This window comes from Stegodyphus dumicola, chromosome 5 (genome assembly GCF_044657685.1).
Source record: "Stegodyphus dumicola isolate Sdum_Otavi_A_Nest chromosome 5, ASM4465768v1".
Taxonomy (NCBI): Eukaryota; Metazoa; Arthropoda; class Arachnida; order Araneae; family Eresidae; genus Stegodyphus; species Stegodyphus dumicola.
In genome coordinates this window covers 122505050-122520947 of record NC_140772.1, presented here as the reverse complement: position 1 = coordinate 122520947, position 15898 = coordinate 122505050, and the positions used below count along the sequence as shown (strand labels likewise).

At 31.3% G+C, this 15898-nt stretch overlaps 2 protein-coding genes across 4 annotated transcripts in view; one reads left to right on the top strand and one right to left on the bottom strand.

Moving 5' to 3' along the window:
• The window catches only part of LOC146997219 (uncharacterized), a 60073-nt gene extending 56770 nt beyond the window's left edge, over window positions 1-3303 (bottom strand). The window contains exon 1 of one of the 3 annotated variants that reach the window (XR_015041209.1): window positions 3131-3293. The gene's annotated coding sequence lies outside the window, so the exon portion shown is untranslated. Of the gene's footprint in view, window positions 1-3130 lie in introns of all 3 variants that reach the window. The other 2 variants (XM_085817010.1, XM_085817009.1) reach the window with 2 other exon arrangements.
• LOC146997217 (uncharacterized) overlaps window positions 1-15898 on the top strand; it is a 440254-nt gene that overhangs the window by 369182 nt on the left and 55174 nt on the right. The window lies entirely within an intron of this gene.

Sequence of the window (15898 nt, the reverse complement as noted above, 5' to 3'; positions counted from 1 at the left end):
TACAACACTTCAGAGTCCTAAGTATGTGAAAACAACATATTTTTAAACAGCATTTCATTCTGAACTGAATTAAATGCTATACTTTTCACAGGACGGTTTAATTTGAATGAAATATTTTCACAAGTTTTCGTTAATTACATTAGGAAAAAAAATTAAGGTAATTCGATTTTATTCGGTTAAGGTACAAAAATTAAGATCAAAGTTTATTGTATTATTAATATTAAAATTATGCATTATTTCTTTTCTATTTATAGAGCTTCTTCCTAAAATTCTTTCTTAAATATGACATGGTTTTTTGGCTTCTTTTAAATCGAAAAATGTAAGTCAATTTATAATTAATGCTCTATTCGGTTCATTTTAAATTAGAGAATTATTAGGAATTAGCGAAAAGGGAATAATTCTTTTAATTATACTTATCAGATTTTTTTTTTTTTTTTTTTTTTTACCCTTCATTTCAACAATACATATTCCAAAACTCTTTATTACGTTCTTAAGTGCACATCTCATAGCATTTGCTTTACAATACCTTTTAGCAGATTGCTTTCCAATACGAACAATTCTTGCTTAAATAATTTTATAACGTATTTGTCAACAGGATTTCAATTTATGTTTACAATTCAATATTAAAGTTATTATATATTTAGATAACATTTATAATCATTATAAATTAGATACATTTAATCATTAGATTTCTTCACAGTACTTTCACAGTTGTTTATAAGTGAATAAATTCTTCATTTCAAATACATTTATAAATAATTTAATGAATATTTAAGTATTTTGTCAAAGGCAGATATATGCTTTTTGCAAGCACGTGCATAAATACCCATACATATTTCCTATTTATCATTTCCGGCATGTGCAAATCTTTAATTTCTGTGCATTCACTATATTTTTCGTGTAAAGTAATTTACACTAATTTAGCATACACCCGAAAGTTTTACATAAAAAATATATATGAATATAATTTGAATGAAAATTATAAGTATTATTTTTAATACCCACTCAAAGGTCAGTTTTTCTTCAAAATTCCTCCACGATGGCATCTATCTCTTTAGGCAGATAGCCCTTGCATGCGTTACTCTATTTAATAAAAACTTAATCTGACCTATGTGCCTAATTACAAATATTTTAACATACATAATTTTATATTTACATTTAGCCATCAAGTTTCAAACTTTTCAAATCTTCTAGAAAATAAATTTTGGCAGAACTCTTTTAGCAATTTTCTTAAAATCTATATTTTTGTAGTGCAACAGCTTAGAATTTTATAAAACAAATTCATGATCAAAATCGCTGTTGTTAGTTATCGAAAAATAACCAAGATGCGATTTTTGCGTAAATGTCAGTAAACTATACAAATTGCTATTATCCATCACACTATGAATGTTTCTTTCATGCGAAAGTGTCCCTTTTTCGATTTCTATGGAACTGTCGTGTGTCGAAATACTATCAGAATCTTGTCAAGCGAGCTTCTGAATGTAAACAAAGAACACCCCGTCTGGTGACCCAAGCTTCAAAGCAGTGCTTCACTTCTACCGCGGAATGGCCCCTCCTCCCTTTCCTACCTCCATGCTAAAAAACGCTGAACACTGGTAGCTCGGTCCGGGGTTTAAATTCCGATGGAAAGGCTGACAGCATGGGCACTTTCGTGGTTTTCCCCTTGCGTAACATGTGTACGAGCGAGTTTCCTTTAAAATGTCCTCCACGAAGGCATGCCTTCCCTTGGCTTAGTGTCATTTCGTCCGTTCTCTTTTCATGCCGAGTTTGAAATAGTGTCGTTCGTCTGCTGCCATTCGCACTTATTCTGTCTTTCCCATTTCATTCGATGTTCGAAAAGTCACATTATGATTAAGAAAAGATATTATTCAAACGAACTGACCCTTACTACTTTGACCTAAGTTAGCCTTTGTGTTCTAATATTTATTAAACATTTTCTTTAGATAAATTTATTCTGAGCAGAATAATGAATTTCAGACATGTTCAAGAGGTGTGTGTTTGAATGTAATTCCATTTTTGTCATATAGTGTCTTTTTTTTCAATTTCACATACTTCTAAATAAAAATAGAACGCCTGTTCCTGTGCTTTGACAGAAAATCAAAATGTAGCAAGTGTATAACGAAGATGTACATGTTTTATTAAAAATATAGCGAGCCCTCTATAACGCAACCGTTCATGGTTTTAAAGGATTTTGGTTGTAGATATGGTGATCTTAGAAATGTGATATTCACTGGCAATGTTTGTTTATGTTCACAAAAAATACAGGTTTCTTTCAAAAGGTGACCTCTTAGAAATGTCTTCAATAGATATAATTCACTGTAATTATTTTCTAATGGATAATGGAATTAATTTAATCTAATGTCTAGAAAACAGCTATTTACCGTAGGGAGATTTAAAAGCACTATAACTGTAATTAAGAGCACTGTAATTGTTCCTTCACAATCAGCTGTAATATAAGATTAGCTGGTTTCTGTGTATTTTTCATATTATGTAACTGATATCCATAAATCTTGAACAAATATACAGCAAATGCAAGAGAAATTATTAAAAAATTACAATTTGAAACATTAATACTATTTTTCTATTACTATATATAATACTATTAATGAATGATGAATTTATATAATATGTATACTTAGAATCTAAAAGCGATGAACTTTGATGACTCTATAAATATATATTTATGTAGTTACAAAATTTTATTAGATGTTATTATATGCATAGTTCTTTATAATCTTCCCAATCTCTAATGAAATGTTACATATTTATTACTACAGTTTGAGATGATTTTACTTAAATTTGTAGATATGCTGACTTCTGAGAGTTGTTCCATCCCCACCCAAAATAAATAAATAAATAAAATAAAAATTAAAAACACTATTCCGAATTGCTGTAGTTTAAAGATTAAGAGGTTACATTTGGAATTCATTTTTTTGACAGGGTGTCAGCTGACAATTTTAATTTATTCTGAAGTCGAAAAGAAACTATTTCTAGAAAATCACCAAATTATAATTGTTACATTCAAAAAAGCTTTCAGTGAGAAATATGTTTAAACTTTGATAATAAGCTCAGTCTAAAGTAAAGAATAAAGTATCTCTTAGCCAAGTTTTTTTAACATTTTGTGTGTTACCTTTCTTTATCAAATATCATGTTCCTCGCACTTAAACCATAAGATCCAGTGCAACAGCAATATCGCAAAATACTCGTAGTTTTAAAACGAGCATATCTTTAGAATTTCCGATACAGAGACTCACGCGCTGGAGATAAAAATGTTTTTTCTGCACAACGTTGCCATTGCTCGCTTTGAAATCCTTGAGTTTGTTAATCAAAAATTCGTCAAAGTTTTAAAAAATAGGAAATCGATCATAAAACAAATTTCAAATTTCAAATTTGGTCTTCCACATGCTCATATTCGTTGGAGGATTACGTTATTCAAAATTCGATGACTCTATGTACCATTGTTTTATCACAATACGAGAAATATACATACATTTATGCAGATTTTTCATTATTTAATTTCTTCAAATATAATGCAGGACTCTAACATTTTGTGGCAACAGTTTGAAAAGTGAACCGACGTTTATGAGTCCGACGCAAAATGCCAAAACGAAACTAATAGTCCTTCGGGATTCAAATCCCTTTGGACTAAAAATAAAATTCAAGTGTTTTTAATTAAAAAGTTAATGGTTTTAATAATGAAACATAATTATATTTAATCTCAGTCATATTACCTTAAAAATGGCATGTGAGAAACTCCGCAATGATATTTTTCATTTTCACATACTCATACCAAAGTTAAATAAGTAAATAAATAATAAAATGCAATTTCAGATTTATCATCCAAACGTTATAGCTAATCACTTAATCAGAGAGTATAAAGTTTGCTTTCAATGTAATAAATTAAACAAATAAAGAAATGATAAAATACAAACTAGACATATATTTGAAACATTGAAATTCAGATTTGAGTACTCCATTTATTATAATTAAAATTATAAATACACGATTTAGTAATAAAAAAATAAGCCCCTTTTATCGGCGTGTGCTTATATCTGTGTGGACTTTTATCAATGTGCGCTTTCATCGCTGTGGGTATTTGTCGCATGGTCAATTATCATAGTGGGCCTTTTTTTTGTGGGCTTTTGTCTGTTAACCAGTCCATGCATATCATTAAAGCTTCTTTTGATAAACATTAAACATAACAGTAAATGGCAAAAAATAAAAATTATCTAATATAAAGTATAACTGTGTGTGTCAGTAAGATAGAATAAGAAACAGACTGTTGTTTAATGCAATGAATAAGTAAGAATAACAAATAGTTTATAAAATACACACCATAATACGTGTACATCCAATGCACATTAACTTTTTGGAAAATTTTGGAATGTGTATATTGAAATCACTTGTGAAATGTAGAGTTGCCAACTCTCCCGATTTAGGCGGGAGACTCCCGATTTTCGACCGCTCTCCCGCCAATCCGATTTACAATATATTTCTCCCGACTTTTTCTCACGAATCTTTTAATTTTTCTGGGGGCTTCATAGTTCGTGCTGGTCTTTTCTGTACAGAATTTCCATGACTATCATTTCCAGGTTCTTCATTTATTTGTGGATACTCGGTTGGCTTTTCCAATGAATTGTTATCATCGTGTTCATCATCACTGTTGGATGGCAAAATTTTCTCAGCTTCTTCATCTGTTGTATTATCTTCTCTATAGTATCTGTCAGTTATTTCTGAATTATTTACATTTCCATTAGTTTGTTCCTTATAAAAAATAATAAGTTCTTCTAATATTTTATTTTTATCTAATTTTAAATAATTTTCTTTTAGTAAAGGTGATCTATGTTTCTGTTCATCAAATTTTACATCCCTCACTTCTTGAATTTTATTTAGTTCAGGGCTATAAATTTTGTATGCTTTTCTCTTCATGCTATAGCCTATCATAATTCCTTTTTTAGCTTTTAGATCCATCTTTCTATGTTTCTCTCGTCTTATATGAACATATGCTTCACATCCAAATCTTGTAAGATAAGTAATGTTAGGCTTGCGTTCTTTATATAGTTCATGTGGTGTAAACCTTTTATCATTTTTGTGACTCCTGTTATTCACATGTACAGCTACCTTAACGCTTTCAGACCAAAATTTTATCGGTAATTCTGCATCAATTAACATAGTTCTAGCAGATTCAATTATAGTACGATTAAAACCTTCAGCTTTTTCGTTACTTTCCAGAGTATAAGGCGTTGTAAGTTCATGTTTAATTCCCATTTTTTCAAAAAAAAAAAAAAAAAAAAAAAACTTATATTTTTAGCTAAAATTTCACTACCATTATCACTACGAATTCTTTTTAGTTTGTTTCCTGTATGTCTTTCTACTTGAATGATAAGTTTGATTAGAGCTTCTCAAGTTTCACTCTTCTTCTCAATTGTTATCACAAATATGAAATTACTGTAATCATCTACCACTGTTAAAAAATAACAGCTTCCATCTATTGATTTCTTAATTGGTCCAACTAAATCTATGTGCCATAATTCTAAAATATCTTCAGATTGCTTAAATTTCACACTTTTATAAGATGTTTGTGTTATTTTACCTAATGTATAAGGTTGACAATTGTTTTCAGAAATTTTTACATTTTCTAACCCAATGACCGATGAGTGTTTTTTCATTTCTATCAGCCTTTGATAATTTATATGACCTAGTCTCTGATGCCATAGTACATCATTAACATAACTAATTTTAGCTTCTTCAACAATATTTCCTTCAACTTCAAATTTATTTCCATTTCTGTTAGCTATATATAGAATGTTTCCCTGTTTATGATCACTTCTGCTTTATTCTTGATAAAAATTACTTTTAAATCATGATCTACAATTTTTGATACTGACAGCAGATTTTCCCTTAAATTCGGTACTTGCAGAACATTTTCTATCAGTTCTTATTTCTATCAGTTTGCATTTTAATGTTACCAATACAACTCTATTTGATCATGGCCCCTTTTTCAGCCGTCATTATTTGTCGTTCTTCATCTTTAAAATGAGTAAATATTTCTTTATTAGTTGCCATGTGAGATGTGGCTCCTGAATCAATAATCCATTTAATTTTTCTATTCTGTTGTTCATTTATTTTATTCTTTCCATCATTTCTATCTTGATTAAGATATGTGCTTTCTATTTTCTTAGGTACTTCAAATAAGCATGTAGCTGATTCATATTCTCTTTCCTTGACATTCTATAAGTTTTATTTGTTACATTTCTCTGCTGTCGGTGTTTTTGTTTAGTTTTCATTTTACATTCAGTTGATTTGTGGCCGAATTTTCCACAGCAAAAGCATTTTATAATATTATTATTATTTCGACATTCTTTTATTAATTGTCCTAATTTTCCACAATTAAAGCATCTTCTTTCATATTTCGATTTTATCCAGTTTTCTTTTGCCTTAGAACTTACTTCTATTTCTTTTCCTCTTTGTTTATTTTTTCCTTCTGTTTCTTTTAAAGCTTGTCTAATTGAAGCTAGATCTTTCTCTTTATTGCTTTTAATAATTTTAACATCAAATTCCTTTCTAAGTCCTTCTAGTATGAAGTAAATTAATTCTTTATCTCTTATTTCATCTCCAACTTGAATACTTTTACTTTAGAATTACAGCTCTATTCATATAATCATCTACTGATTCATTTTGAGTCATTTTCAGTTGAACTAATTCTATTCTACATTTGATTTGAATATCTTCTGTTCTTGCTGTGGGCCCACCAGCAGCCGAGCAGTAAAGTCGCTGAACACTGGTAGTTCGGTCCGAGGTTCGAATCCCGCGAACGGGCTGGCTGCATGGGCGTTTTCGTGGTTTTCCCCATGTGTAACATGTATACGAGCCAGTTTCCCTTAGAAAGTTCTCCACGAAGGCATCCCTCCTCTTAGGCAGATAGCCCTAGTGTGCTTTGCCATAATTAAATACACCAAATGAATGAAATGTCTGTTCTTGCCGCCATTTCATTTTTGATTTTTTCCCATAACTTCTTTGCGTTCTTTTCATTCGCATGTTTTAACGCTTGTGGAGCTGTCATAGTTTGATTCATTATATTTCTTGCTATCGCGTTATTATCATCCCATATTTCCCAAGTTTTTATTTCATTTTCGAAATTAACATCATCCTTTTTATATGGTTTTGGTGGTTCATCAGCTTCTATCATACTTCTCCATATTTTTAAACTTTTTAATTCACTTTCAATTCTGTTGGCCCAAATAAAATAATTATCATCACTTAATTTTTCTGTATGACTCAAATTTATCATATTATATGCCGTATTTTCTGATTTATATTCACTAATTATAATACAAGTCTAATTTTTCTCTTAGAGAAATTGGCGATTTTGTTAAGCCTAAACAACATTAATGTTCTGAAAGTTATAATGAAACTCTCCGTCTTCCAGATACATTTTTAACTTATTCATTTTACAATTTACTATCAATGTTGCCAAAATATTAAAACTTAAAATTATGCTTTATAAACAAATACTATCATTTTTTCCCCTAAATCTTTGTAAACATCCTCATATTGATTTAAACTCTTACTAAGCTGCTATTGGAATCGAAGAGCTCGTTCAACATTTGCGTCATATTGCAAAAAATGATACCTAATTTTCTTCCCAATTCAAGTCCTACGCTGATGACTCTAGCTGTGAATGCAGCTGGTACGAATTGGTCTTCGTCATGTTTATTTGTTTCGGGAATCATGTTAACTCATCCTCATTTAGTTCTTCGTCAACCATTTTTTCTTCAATATGTGCTTGAGCTAAATCCTCAAAAACCTTCTCCTCCTATAGTTTGGGCCAATTTAGTGATCTGAGAATATTCATACTCTAATGGAAATCTATCATTCTCATCTTTAGCAGCATCCAGCCATATTGCTTTCTAGCATGTGTTGAGCATTGATTGTTTAATCTGAGTATATGACAGTCCAACACAATCTAAGATTGTAAATTTCTTCCAAGCCATCCATAAGTGTAAGAGATTCATCATTCTCCATTTTTTCTCAAATATACCCAAAGGTTTGTTTGATATACAATGTCATAAAAGTCGGAATTATTACTTGATTCAATGGCTGTAATAAGGAAGTTGTATTTTTTGGGTAAAAAGACAATTTCTATTTTTTGTGTTGTAAATCTTGAAGATGAATAGTCGCATTTTCAATTAAAAGAAGAGTCTTAAAAGGCAATCCCTTTTTACTTAAATAATTTTTGACATCTGGGACAAATATGTTTAGAAACCATTCATTGAACGTTATGGAAGTGACCTATGCTTCGAGATTGTAACACGAATCTTTGGCATTCGGTAGCATTACTAGATGAAGAGTCTGTGCTAGCAGCTAGATGAATATGCGTTTAGACTAACATGGGAACAATGGTTATACCTAAAAAGGGAGAAAATATATATTATAAATAATTCTGCATGAATTAAATGTTTTAAATTAGCTATATTGTGAATTTTTATTTAACTGAATTATATTCAAAAGTTAAAAAAATTAATCTATTGCTTTGTTATTAATATTATTAATCTGTTTCTTAATGTCTTAGTTTATTCATCAGTAGGAGACCAAATAACTTTAAAACATAATTATCTTGTATTTTTTCGAATGGCCATAGGCTAGTAAATGTGTTAAAGTAAAATAACATAAAAATTGCATTTCAAGACTATTGGCCCATTTGGGCTAATAAATTCATCTCTAATTTCTATGATGCTAACTATTTTCTTGATCCATTGAGTATTTCTGTAAGAAAAGAGTATGTATTAATGTTATTATAATTCATATTGTAGTTTTTACAATTGCTGAACAGTATTCTTTACAAATTCTTCTGTTTAAACGAATTATAATATAATACTGTGTAATTTAGGCCAGGCAGGATGTTAGACTCCCTGTCGTTTCAAAACCTGGTGGCGTAGGAGGTGATGTGAGGATCCAGAGGAGACACCACCGATGTCCCCTCGAGTTGGGACTGAGACACAAAATGTGCCTCCAAGGAGCGACCTGGGTAAAATTAATACTTTATTTTAACTTTTTCTTTTTGTACTTTTCATGAACAGCTTTCTTTTATAAGCTAAACGTTTGGAATAGTAATTTTTCCATCTTTTCTCAATAACAAACTCTTTTTAGAAAAGGCCTGGTTAATTTCAAATTGCGTTAATAGGGAATCTTTCATAAACTAGCAACAAGCATTCCAGAATTCCTTTGTTATTAAATTAATTTTGTCCCTTGTGCTGAGAAAGGACTATGATTTGACACAAGATGCTTCCTAACTGCATAAATAAGACATTTTTCTTAAATCCTTTATGAAAGTCTTTTTCTATTGAGTTGAATTGAATTTATGAATTTTTGTGGAATTTTTGCATGCTAAAAACAGACTTTTTTGTTTTACATGATGCTAAATTTGACTTTTGAGTGCCATTTTTTTTTAATACAGTTGCAAAATGTATTGCAACTGTATTCAGGGACTACTGTAGTTCTCTAGGAAAAACGATTTGACGATTTAAATGAGCATCTGAGATGCTGCAATTTCTTCTTGGTCTATGATATCTAAAATAAATAAAATAACAGCATTGGAAATTTTTGCAGATTTTATGTCCTTCTAGGAAAGTGAATTTTTATATTATACTGATATATGACATGCTTTTATAAGATGTTAATGTTCTTTTCCATGTAAAGTCATTAAAAATGGGAATCTAAAATATTTTTTGTTTTATGGAAGAATTACTTTTTCCAATATCTACAATTAAAATAATTTTGCAGATTATTTTTCTTTGACTGAAACATGTTTACTACGGGTTGAGAAGTGAATAGAGTGTTTATATCAAACATTTAACTTTATAGAAGTTTGAAAGTGATTTCAAATATCAATACTGCTTATATTTCCTTTCAAAGAAAAACCTTTAGCTGTCCCCATTAAATTTTAAAATATTTGCCAGAAACAAGAATACTGCTTGCACTGATTAAGAAAAAGCAGAGCTTTTTGCCAACTCTCTCAAAAATCAGTTCAAGCCAAACGTTTTTCCAGCTAACAACCCTCTGGATCAAGAAATTACGAACTTCATGACTGATGGGATTTCCTCCCCAAAGAATATCACACTTTACCTCTCCACCTGAAGACCTCATGCAGCTCATTAAGCTAGATAAATTAATTACTAATATATTTCCACATATTTGCTTTAATTCCCACATCTAATGATGAACTTGCAAATCAGTCATTTGCCTGATCCATATGGCAAGCCGCCACTGCCTGTCACTTACGATATCTGATAAGAAAAATCAAACATTTATTTAAGAAATTAAAATTTTGTATTATTTCATGTTTCCATTAAAGTAGGGGTTTTCAACGTTTCACGCCTGAGAGCCACATGGATAAATTCATAAAGATCCGCGGGCCACGTGTCTGACAAAAAAATAGTGTAGTCTGAAAATTTATAAAAAAGGGAGCTTTGTTTTGTAAGACTATAACTCATTCTAGCCAAAGATATAGTGTTACAGATTTGCATATATATATATATATATATGACTTTTTGGAACCAAAACATCAAATGGAAATTGAATTAAAACGTTTTGGAACTTTTTTTTAACTATGAAAAAAAAAGCGTAAAGATGATTGTACGGAACGATGTTACAAAATGCATTTACAATAAAAAAAGAAAACAAATTACATTACTGGTGGGATATGGTAGATACTTTAGTTTTAAAGTAAAATTTGACGTTGTTTTTGCTTGATTAGAGCTTCAATATCCGGTTTAATCTGTCTTGCTGAGTTTCCTCCAAATGTCTGTTTGTCAGCCGTGTTCTTGTTTTCGATTTTAGGATTTTAATTTTACTACAGAGCTGTTCACATATGTAGGTACTGCCAAAGAAAGAAGACAAGAAGTGTGTATGTTTACGAATTCCCTGGATACTTGTCTTCGGTCACGTACTTCGAATAAAAATTAATTAGTGTAGGATTTTCAAGAAACTTGTGTTTTACTGCAGTCACACTCTAAATCTATAAATTCTAATTGAAGTTCAGGTGAAACACTTGCAACGTCTACTGAAAATGGTAAGGAGAACAATCTAATTTCATTTTTACGAAAATCACAAAATCTGCTTTTGAATTGAAATTTGAAATGCATTGTACATAATTATTTGTATTCCACGCTGTAGAGTTCTTTGCACACTCCACCAATTTTAGAAAAGTGAGTGGGATTCTTATTTAACTATTGACTTTCCCAGAGGATTAATTTTGTATTAAAAGCTTTTTACAATATAACAAAGATTATGAACAAGTAGATCTTTTAATTAAGACGCAATAAGACGTCGAACAAATATAGTAGACGATACTTTTACCCTGTTTGAAGGTAATAAAGATGATTTAAATAAAGTTCTTTCAACAATGAATTCCATTGATCCTGCTATTCAATTCACTTTTGAACTTGAGACTTGAAAATCTCTTCCGTTTCTCGACACTCTAGTCACGCAAAACACATCCATCTTCAGTACTACGGTTTACTGAAGCCTTCCACCTCACTTCAAATCATGTCATCCGACTAAACAAAAGTTAGCTTCATTTTATTCCTATGTTTTCCGGGCTCTTCAAGTTTGCTCCTCCAAACTATCCTTTGATGAAGAACTAAATTATTTAAAAGCGATAGCTATTGACAGGGGCTTTTCACCTAACATTATTAATGAAGCAGTTAAAAACTTCTCATCTCAACACACAAAAAAGCCCATTCTTGTTTTAGGAGATTATAAAAATTCCGTTGCCATTCCCTTCTTTCCATCAATTGGCTATAAGGTTGCACGTATTTTGCAGAAAATTGACTTTCGGGTCATTTATTCTCCGATCAATAAAATTCCGAGTTCTTTACTCAAGGATCCCATTCCGGATATGAATTCCTGGGGTATTTATAGGATTCCTTGCCAGTTTGGTTTAAATTACATCGCCCAAACTAAGAGAGCCTTAAAATTTCGCGTTAAAGAACATGAGGCATATGTTAGGAAGAAGGAAACACAGAAGTCTTCTGTTGCCCAACATTGTTGGTATGAAAATCACAATTTAAATGTTTCTGCTGCCAAAATTATTCAAAAAGCATCTTCCATTGGTGAACTGGATTTTCTAGAGGCATTTCACATTAAAAAAATCTTTCTGTTCTAGTTAATGACCCTGATTCCAATCCACATGCCTTCAGCCTTTAAAGAAATTATGTTTTAGTTCTGGTTTCTTCAACAGATGGCGCCAGTAGCTTGTTTCTTGTCCTGGCTTTTCTTGTCTTATGTTTTCATTATATCTTATCTCGTTCATTTGCTCTTTTGCAGCTGAATATGATGGTTCGGTAAAACCATCGAAACTAGTCCTGCGATATTTGAAAATATAACGCTGATTTTCGTTGTTTGACTTCTAAATTAATATAGGTAGATCTTTTCCCTGTAAGCGGTAGTTCATATCATTGAGATGACCTGCAATGTCTGCAAGAAATGCAAAGTCTCTCAACCATATCTCATCACTGAACTCGTGAATAGAGTTTCCTTTAGATTCCATGAATTGTTGAATTTCGCTCTTCAAACAAAACAGACGCTGAAGCATCTTTCTTCAAGAGTGGACAAGATCAAACAAGAGTGGCCTCAACCAAGGTACTTCCACATAATACACAACATCACCATATTCAGCTTCCAAATCAATCAAGAACTGTTCAAATTACCTGTGATTAAGTCCTCTAGACCGAATGAAATTAACCACTTTTACAACAACACTCATCACATTGTTCAAAGTTTGAGAATAACTTCTTGCACAAATTTTCTTGAAGAATGATGCAGTGGAAAATCATCATAGTATTATTTCCACTAGCCTTCATATGAGATATGAGTAATGTTCTTAATTTCATTTTGTCTCCAGTCATAGATGTAGCACCATCCGTGGTTATAGCAGATATATTACCGAAGTCAACATTACATTTATCCAAAGTTTGTGTCAGACTGGAATATAAATCCATTCCTCGTATTGTACTTTTAAGTGCAACAACTCTGGCTTATTCCTCTACTATTGTGAAGTCTCTATCAACGCAACGAATAAAAATGGTTACTTGTGCAATATCTAAATTGTTGCATCTGTCGATTCATCTATCGCTACAGAATAAGACTCAAATTTTTTGCATTTACATTTTAATTTTCTGAATATATCTCTTGCGAGATCCTATATGCGCTTGGCTACTGTCACACCAGACAAGCTAATATTCGATATGACTCGAAAGCCAAAGTACATCAACTGCACTCTGAAGACATTCTTTTGAAATTCTCCATAAGAAAATGGTTTTCCACCCTTAGCAATTTTTCTGCTATTACGTAACTAACACGAACACTATTTTCATATTCTTTATTCGCTGTGGTGAAGAAAGACTGCTGAAAATTTAGTTTTGATTTTAATTCACTCACCTTATCACTTCGAAAATGACCTTCCAGTGCAGAATGTGTCTCACTGTGCTTAGTATCATATCTCTTAATGTTGTATTCCTTCATCACAGATACACTGCCGTTGCAAATAAGGCAAACTGCCTAAAATTCGTCATTTTCAGAAAATTTTACCTCAAATAATATGAGGCATGTCAATAAAATGTTTTAAATATCAAGAATAGGAGGGATTTTTTTTTACGAGAAAAAGCTGACAAGGCAAGTTTTCTTGAAATCAAAAATTCTTCAATGTTTCTTCAAATTCAAATGTGGGGCCACTAAAACACCTTCAGCGGGCTACGGGTTGAAGAACCCTACATTAAAGTAATGGCAACAACATCGAGTTAATTTGCTGACTTGTTTGACATTTTATACATAAAACATTATAATAAATTCAGCGGCAATGATTAGACCCCATAAAATTTGAGTTACTTTCGAAGTTTGAGAAAATAATGAATTAATGTTCATTTCGATTGAAGTGGTTGCCATTTGTATGAGGTTTATTATGCTGAAAGCCAGCTTTGAACTGCGACCGCAATGGTTAAGTGTGGAGCCATATTTCTGTGACCCTTCACATGCGCATCGCGATTGCACTAATACCTGCTCTACTATTTCTTTGGTTATTTCAACGTTCATCTGGAATCTCTCCGCTTAGTTTTGTACAATAACTTATAGGAATAACTATTCATGCTCGATTCAAAACTGTTCGATAATTTTCTAAAATGTTTCAAAATTTATCTTTGTATGTCTGAAAACGGACGACATTCGCATTTTCAGACTTGTCTTTAACAGAGACGATTTCAACGAGGAATATCTTCTATACTTCAAAATCTCCTTATAAGTTGGCTGTGATTCGTATAATATATATGCGTTCCAATGCAAAACACAACGAAAGACCATATTAGTCTATGAAAGTCAATATTACGTAAAATGAAATAAAAAAATTACAGTATTCAGCGTTAGTAACAATTATTATGTCACTGGAAACTGCATATGTGTGCCGACAATAAAATAATCACCAGTATATGAGGCGAATGAAGAAATATGGTGAAGTGAAAAGTGGAAAAAAGGTTAAAAGCAGTAAGAAAAAAAATTCAAAGGTTTCAGATTTTAAATTAATTAAAAATTTAATTGCGTTAAATTACTTTTTTAACGTTTTCCTTATTTTTTAAATATCATGTTCTTTGTATTCAAACCATGAAACTCAGTTCAACAGCAATATCACAAAATAATTTTTAAATGAGTATATCTTTAGAAATTCCGATACAGAGTCTCGTGCCCTGGAGATAAAAATGTTTTTCTTTCGCACAGTGTTGCCACTACTTGCTTCAAATCGTTTAGTGTTTTGGTCAATAACACGTTGAAGTGTTTCTGAACAAGAAATTGATAATAAAACAAATTTCAAATTCAAACTAGGGCTTCCACATGCCCATATTCTATGGAAGATTACGTTATTCCAAATTTCAATGGCTTTAGGTTACGCTATTTTACAGTGCGAGGAATATACATACATTTATGCAGATTCTTCACTATTTAATTTCTTTAAATATAATATAGGGCGATAATATTGGGTGGGAACAATTTGAAAAGTGATTCGCCGTTTATAGTTTTTAACGCCAAATGCCCATGTACTTTAAGTTTACATTTCTCAGCTTTAAAATAATACTTTTATTCTATTTGGGTCTTTCAAGATGACGTATTTATCTGTTTTGGAAAATTTCAAGATGCAACATTATTTGACACATCTTTTCAAATCAAGAAAGTATCTCTGCCCTGAATGCTGTTGATGTGTAGTTGTGAAGAATATCCAGTTGCGTTGATAATATTGTATGATACTTCAGTATTCCTTTCTGCAATGGCAATGAAATTCAAGTACTTATTTAACGTTCAAAATTGCATTTCTTGTCAATTTTTTGTCAGCAGTGTATTATACAAGCAAATAAATATTTACTTAATTATATGTAGTTGAAGAAAGTCTGTCGAAGAGAAACCTTTATTTACAATGTATTGATTATACATTACGGTTGCAAGTAATGAGGTTTTCTATTCGTTCAATTTATATCTTTAAGACAAAAATATACCCACTGGCAAAATGATTTGTGTAACATAATATGTATATTATTTGATTACGACAAAGCATGCATGGGTTGTCTGCCTAAGGGGAAATGTCTTCTTGGAAGGAGTTTTAAGGGAAACTAGCTAGTATATTCCTTAAACAGTAGACAAATCATGAAAACGCCGATGCAATCAGCCCGTCTGTCTAGAATCGAGCTCAGGTCGAAGTACCAGTGTTCAGCATCATTATTGCACGGCTGCTCATAGGTCAATGTAGCTGGATAACACAACAACTCTGTTTTCACACCATCTATATATATAAAGAAGAAAATTTGTGCGTTTCTCACCAAACTTTCTACAATTGTTTTCTGGGTCTTGCAAAGGTCGA